This window comes from Ascaphus truei, chromosome 14 (assembly GCF_040206685.1).
Source record: "Ascaphus truei isolate aAscTru1 chromosome 14, aAscTru1.hap1, whole genome shotgun sequence".
Classification (NCBI taxonomy): Eukaryota; Metazoa; Chordata; class Amphibia; order Anura; family Ascaphidae; genus Ascaphus; species Ascaphus truei.
Window position 1 is genome coordinate 6,767,038 of NC_134496.1, and position 6,000 is coordinate 6,773,037.

Here is a 6,000-nt window from a genome sequence, read left to right on the forward strand (position 1 = left end):
GGGAACTGGCCACCCCACAATGGATTCCACTATGGCGGGCTCAGGTTTGAGATGCCCCCTGCCTACCCTGTGCCCAAGATATACGACCTATGCCATCCTTATCACCGGTAGTGGCCTCAGGGGTGCCTTCGCCCAATCGCCTTGCCTCCCCACTCGCTGGCAGGTATCACATGTGCGGCAGAACGCCGATGCCTCCCGTGATACCCCTGGCCAGTAGAAACTCTGGGCCAGCCTGGCCCTCGTACGGGAAACCCCGATGCCCGGCCAGCGGGATCGCATGAGCTAAGTGCAACAACTGTGCGCGGTACTTAGTACATGGTCTGTCCGGAGCTGTCAGGGCTTTTTCCCGGTATTAGAGTCCCTGACGCCACAGGATCTGCTCGGATCTGGACTCGGAGGACAGTTCAGCAGCACGCTGCCTCATGCCCTCCAAGCTCGAGTCCGTCTGTACGGCATCCCAGAACGTCTGGCTCTGCTCCAGCCCACTGGCCCTAGTCACACAGTCTGGGATATCAGTCTCAGTCAGGGCAGGCTCCGCTAGACTTACCCGGTCAACCTTCTCCGGAACGTCCACGATTGGGGGTTCCAAGGCCTCGGAAGTGATTGTTTCAGGATTGGGACCCTGAACCACAGCTGAGTCCGGGACGGGACCACGGTGACTCTGGCTCCAAGTCACTGCAGCTACAGCTACGGCATCGTCCTCCTCATAGCTGCATCGGAGTCGACCCAAGTCATTGCCCAACAGTACAGGAGCATATAAGCCGGACAGAATGCCGACATCGCGGATGCCTTGGCCCGCCCCCCAATCCAAGGAGGGATTTGCTGCCCCCATCCGCCAGAGTCACCCTCATCCCCTCCCCAAGTAGAAGATGCTCTGGCCCGACCATATCTGGCCGAACCAGAGTAACAGCAGCACCGGAATCCAGCATACCGGCCGTCATCCGGTCCCTAATGGTCACCGGTCGAAGGTGCTTGATCTGAACATCCGTGGGACCAAGACCGACCGTGGCAACCTGGGAAGCGGGTTCGACTGGAACAAAGGGGTTGGTCGCTTGGGTCGCTGCGACTGGCACCGGGAACGTAGGGGAGGGTGCTGGATCATCTGGGCTGCCTATCCAGGCGACGGCCCGGGCTGCTTGGGTACGTTGCCCAGCCCCTGCACCCTGGGGCTGGAGAAGCTTGGGACAGTCGCGTGTCATGTGCCCCGTCTGGTTGCACCTGAAGCATCGCGGTTCATGGACGAACTCGGTAGGAGCCGGCCAGGTGCTGTTAGGTGCTGCAGCTGGCCGCCAGGAGCTCGTTCTGGTTTGGGTGGCATCAGGCTGTTGAGGCTGCAATGGTACTGTCGGTTTAAGGGGCACCATGGGCCACCTCCGGAGATTAGGACGTACGGCTACAAAGTCATCGGCTAGGGCCGCCGCTTGCCTCGCGCTGGCCGGTTTGCGGTCGGTGACCCACTCTCATATCTCAGGCAAGCATTTTAGCATGAACTGTTCTTTGACCATCAGGTCATGGAGTGCCTTAAAGGTTGTTACCTCACACCCGGCGATCCATCTTTTAGAATTGTGCTCTAGTCGGGACATGAACTCGAGGTGCGTGTCTTGGGACCCCTTGTTCAGGGCTCTGGGGTAATAGCATACCGCGCCAGTAGAACCTCCTTCACAACTGGGTAGTCCTTTGCATCCTCCCGGTGGGCCACAGCTGCTTTGCCACGCAGCTGAGGGGCCAGGTATTTAACCCTGTCCTCCTCAGGTAGGTCGTGCATGTCACAATAGTTCTCAAAGGACCACAGATATCCATCAATGTCATCCGTGTCCTCGCAAAACGCGGCAAAGCTGCAATACTTGCTTCGGGGTGCCCGACTGGCACGGGACCTCCTACTTCCCGATGATGATCGAGTGGGTGCGTGAGTCGTCAGGAGCTGGAGCAGGGCAACTTGCTCAGCAGCAGTGGCCTCGTTGTCTAGGTCATCCAGTGCACGCCGGATGTATGCTGACCTCCACTGCAGGCAGCTCTGTCGAATCCTCCTCTGACTCCTCACCGGAGTTGGCTGGTGATTCCTGATGTCCGGAGGGGCCCGTAACTGCCTCAGGGCTGGCCGGTGCTTCAGCTCTAACCCCTGAGCGCTGCGCCTCATACGCTAGCAAGACGGCAATCAGCTGCGTCTTGTTGCTGTTTCCGGTAGGTATTCCACACTCCTCATACCAGAGAACAATCCGGTCCTTGGTCCAGGACCGATACTTGACTGGCATCCTTGTAGTCTTGTCTGTATGTTGACTAAACAACAGGGACTGGTAAGGGTGTGTGTCTGAGTATTGTACATTTGTAACTCTGAGTTCTGTGGTCTTCAAAATGGAGACCTCACTCAGGACAGATATTCCCTGAACAATATCGGTGCCAAGCCTGGCGATCCCACCGCTGCCACCAGAAAATAGGTCTGTCTCCAAGGGGTCTCCCTCCCCACCTTTTTATATACTTAAAACATAATATTGCAACACTCAGGGCCAGGAGCTGCCTACATGCTGGGCCCTGATTGGTGGGTAGGAAGGTGCTGCCTACATGCTGGGCCCTGATTGGTGGGTAAGACTGCAACATAACATTTGCAACAATTCTACTGCAAACATATTGACCCCTGATTCCTGAGGTGCTGAAACCAAAGACATACATATATACATAACATATAATACAATACCAATGTATTACTGACAGGTAGGGGTAATGGCAGACTTAACCTTTATTAAAAGCAACCATAATTTCCCCTCCCGTCACAGGGGCATTATCACAAAAACATCCATTCACTTCAGTGGGAATTTTCCTGCCTCGGCACTTTCATGGATATCTATACTACAAACAACAAAAATGTTATTTTATCTTTTGAATGCATCACAGATGACTTTCTTTTTAAAGCGTATCCCCATTCTCACCCCATTACATTGCCGGATAATGTCAGTCTTGAGCCTTCCAGAAATGTGGAAGATTTCATTACAGGGGGAGGAGGCAGCAGTGACCGAACTATGGCACTTCAAAACAAACTAAGTCCTTCAAAACAAATATAGCAGGATTGCAGGATCTGCAGCCCCGTGTCTGAGCGTGGGGGAGGAGAGAGAGGACACAGTACACACTGCAGAAGGGAATGGGGGAGAGGGGGGAAATGGGGGAGGGGGGAATGGGGGGTTGACGGGAGGGGGGTAAGGGGGGGAGAGAGAGGACACAGTAAACACTGCAGAAGGGAATGGGGGAGAGGGGGAATGGGGGAGGTGGGCGGGAGGGGGAGGAGAGAGAGGACACAGTACACACTGCAGAAGGGAATGGGGGAGAGGGGGGAAATGGGGGAGGGGGGAATGGGGGGTTGACGGGAGGGGGGTAAGGGGGGGAGAGAGAGGACACAGTAAACACTGCAGAAGGGAATGGGGGAGAGGGGGAATGGGGGAGGTGGGCGGGAGGGGGAGGAGAGAGAGGATACAGTACACACTGCAGAAGGGAATGGGGGAGAGGGGGGAATGGGGGAGAGGGGGGAATGGGGGAAGGGGACGGGAGGGGGAGGAGAGAGAGGACACAGTACACACTGCAGAAGGGAATGGGGGAGGGGGGGAATGGTGGAGGGAAGGGGAGGAGAGGACACAGTACACACTGCAGAAGGGAATGGGTCACGATCTAGTCTCCTGCCCAGTGCTGGAGACAAATGATTCAGCTTCATTGAAGAAGGAGAGGGAAGGGGGAGGGAGAGAGGAGAGGGAAGGGGGAGGGAGAGAGGAGAGGGAAGGGGGAGGGAGAGAGGAGAGGGAAGGGGGAGGGAGGGAGGGAGGGAGAGAGGGAAGGGGGAGGGAGGGAGAGAGGGAAGAAGGGTGAGAGGGGGAGGGGAAAAGAGAGAAGGGGAGGGAAATATGTGTGTGTGTGTGTGTGTGTGTGTGTGTGTGTGTATGTATATATATATATAAATGTAAGTACAACTGTATGCTCATCTGTATATATATATATATATATGTAGCGGTCATGTAAAATGGCTGCAGTCATCTCTCCTGCTGACAGTAAGGCCTGGTAAATTGTGGGCATGCCAGCAGTAATCATGGAGGTTTGCCCTCACACCCTGGTGAGGTGCCCTATGTATGGATGGGAGTGGTCACAGGCTCTGACTCTGGTTGGTGATGTCAGAGTTGTGTCAGCCTCCAGAGTATACATAAGGCACAGCACTGTGTCAAAAGTTAGTTCTGGTTCTAGTGCTAGTTCAAGTGCGAGTTCTAATCTGAGCCTAGTTATGTTATAGTAGCTGAAGAAGGAGACTGTGTCCAGGGACCTGGCACAGAGTAAAGGTATCCCGGCAGGGATAGGGAATCCCTAATTAAGGAGGACTATTACCTTTCAAAGGGAAGTGCGGTGAACGATGGAGGGCTGATTACACCCCATTGTGGAGGGCAGCATGGCCCACCGTACAATAAAGATGCTCTTGATTACCAACCCTCTCGTGTGCATGTGTGGAGTGATTGCACAGAGATGAGCACCACAGAGGAGTTCCTCACCAGGACCATCCCCATGCGGACGCAGGGACCCTGATGAGGTGGAGGCGCTGCACTGGATCTAGGTAGGACTCAGCACACTACCTCAGCTGCCTGTCTGGACGGGTTCTCCCCACACACCATCATGCGGGAGACTCAGGAGTCCTGTAGCCAACAGGTGCACCACCAGACACTACTACACTGTAATGGGGACTGGTTAGACCACAGGGGCCAATGTGAGATTGGGTGGGTCAGACCGGTTCACAAAAACCGTTACATTTGGAGGCGAGCTGCTGAGATCAGACCTGTCAACGGGACAGGCTTTAGCTAGGCACACTGGGAAACAGGGAGAGTGTCTGCTGCCACTTTGTGCTGCGTTGGGACGGACCTAGGGGTGGTCAGGGGGCTGACGGGGTATTGTCGGTTCGCAGGGACGACCTAGGGGCCTGAAAGGAGTTGGGAGTTTGGAGCCGGGCTATAGCTGACCGAGTCACTTTGAGGTAGTGCTAGTTGGTAGGATGCCAGAAGGGATAGCCTGTTAACGAGGTCAGGAATCCTGGAGAGGGTCTGCGCTAGGCTAACCAAGACAGGTAGACGCCCAAGTACTGCATGGAAGAGCCAGAGTACTCTAGCCCATTCCAGACACTTACCATAGGGAGCACTGACTAGGAGGAAGGAGTCACAGCAGACACTGAGAGAGTGAGCCTAGCCTGAGGTAGTGCAACATGAGTCCAGCCTACATTAGGTACACATGTGGTGGTGCATCAGGGCAATCTTTATTGTACCGGTGTGGTGGCTGCACCGCAGAACGGAGCCCCATGTACGATAACTGTTATGAGAACATGTCGACCCCAAGAATGGAGGATCCGCGCGGTGCGGATAGTCCAAAATGGCGACCGGAGGCTGATGGGGAAAGCACACGTGGCGTGCGCCCCACTGAAGAGCAAACTGTTGCTGAATTGTCCCTTACAAGTCTGCTCTGGAGTGGAGCGAAAGCTGTGGCTGCCCCGTTTTTGTCCTGCCTAGGACACCGAGGCGCCCCCCTTGAGGAATGTGTTGAGGACATTGTAGTAACCGGGGAAGAACACAGTGAGAGTGAATGTCAGTTGACTTGCAAACAAATGAACGCTACCTCATTCATAGATCAGACTGACAGTGCTATCCAAAATGGCGGCTCCTGCTTCTCTGGGAGACCGCGTGGGACAGTTGCAGAGAATTCTGCTAGTTCAGGACTTGCAAAGAGTTGGCCGGGAACGGCGCGAACAGGAGAGCCCCGCCCTGATGGGGGGTATGGCGCGAAAGCTGTGGCCGCGCCGTCATGGACAGTGACACACGCAGCCCCAGTGCTGAGCCAACCGCTTAGCCTGTGGGACCCTCCCCTGATTTCCACCAGGGGGAGTGGCTTTCAATTATGGCCTGTGGGAATGCATCCACTGGGCCCAGGAACTGATGTACAGACGGTGCCACTACCTGAAGTAGTTCCGGCCGCGGAGGTAGCGTGCAAAAA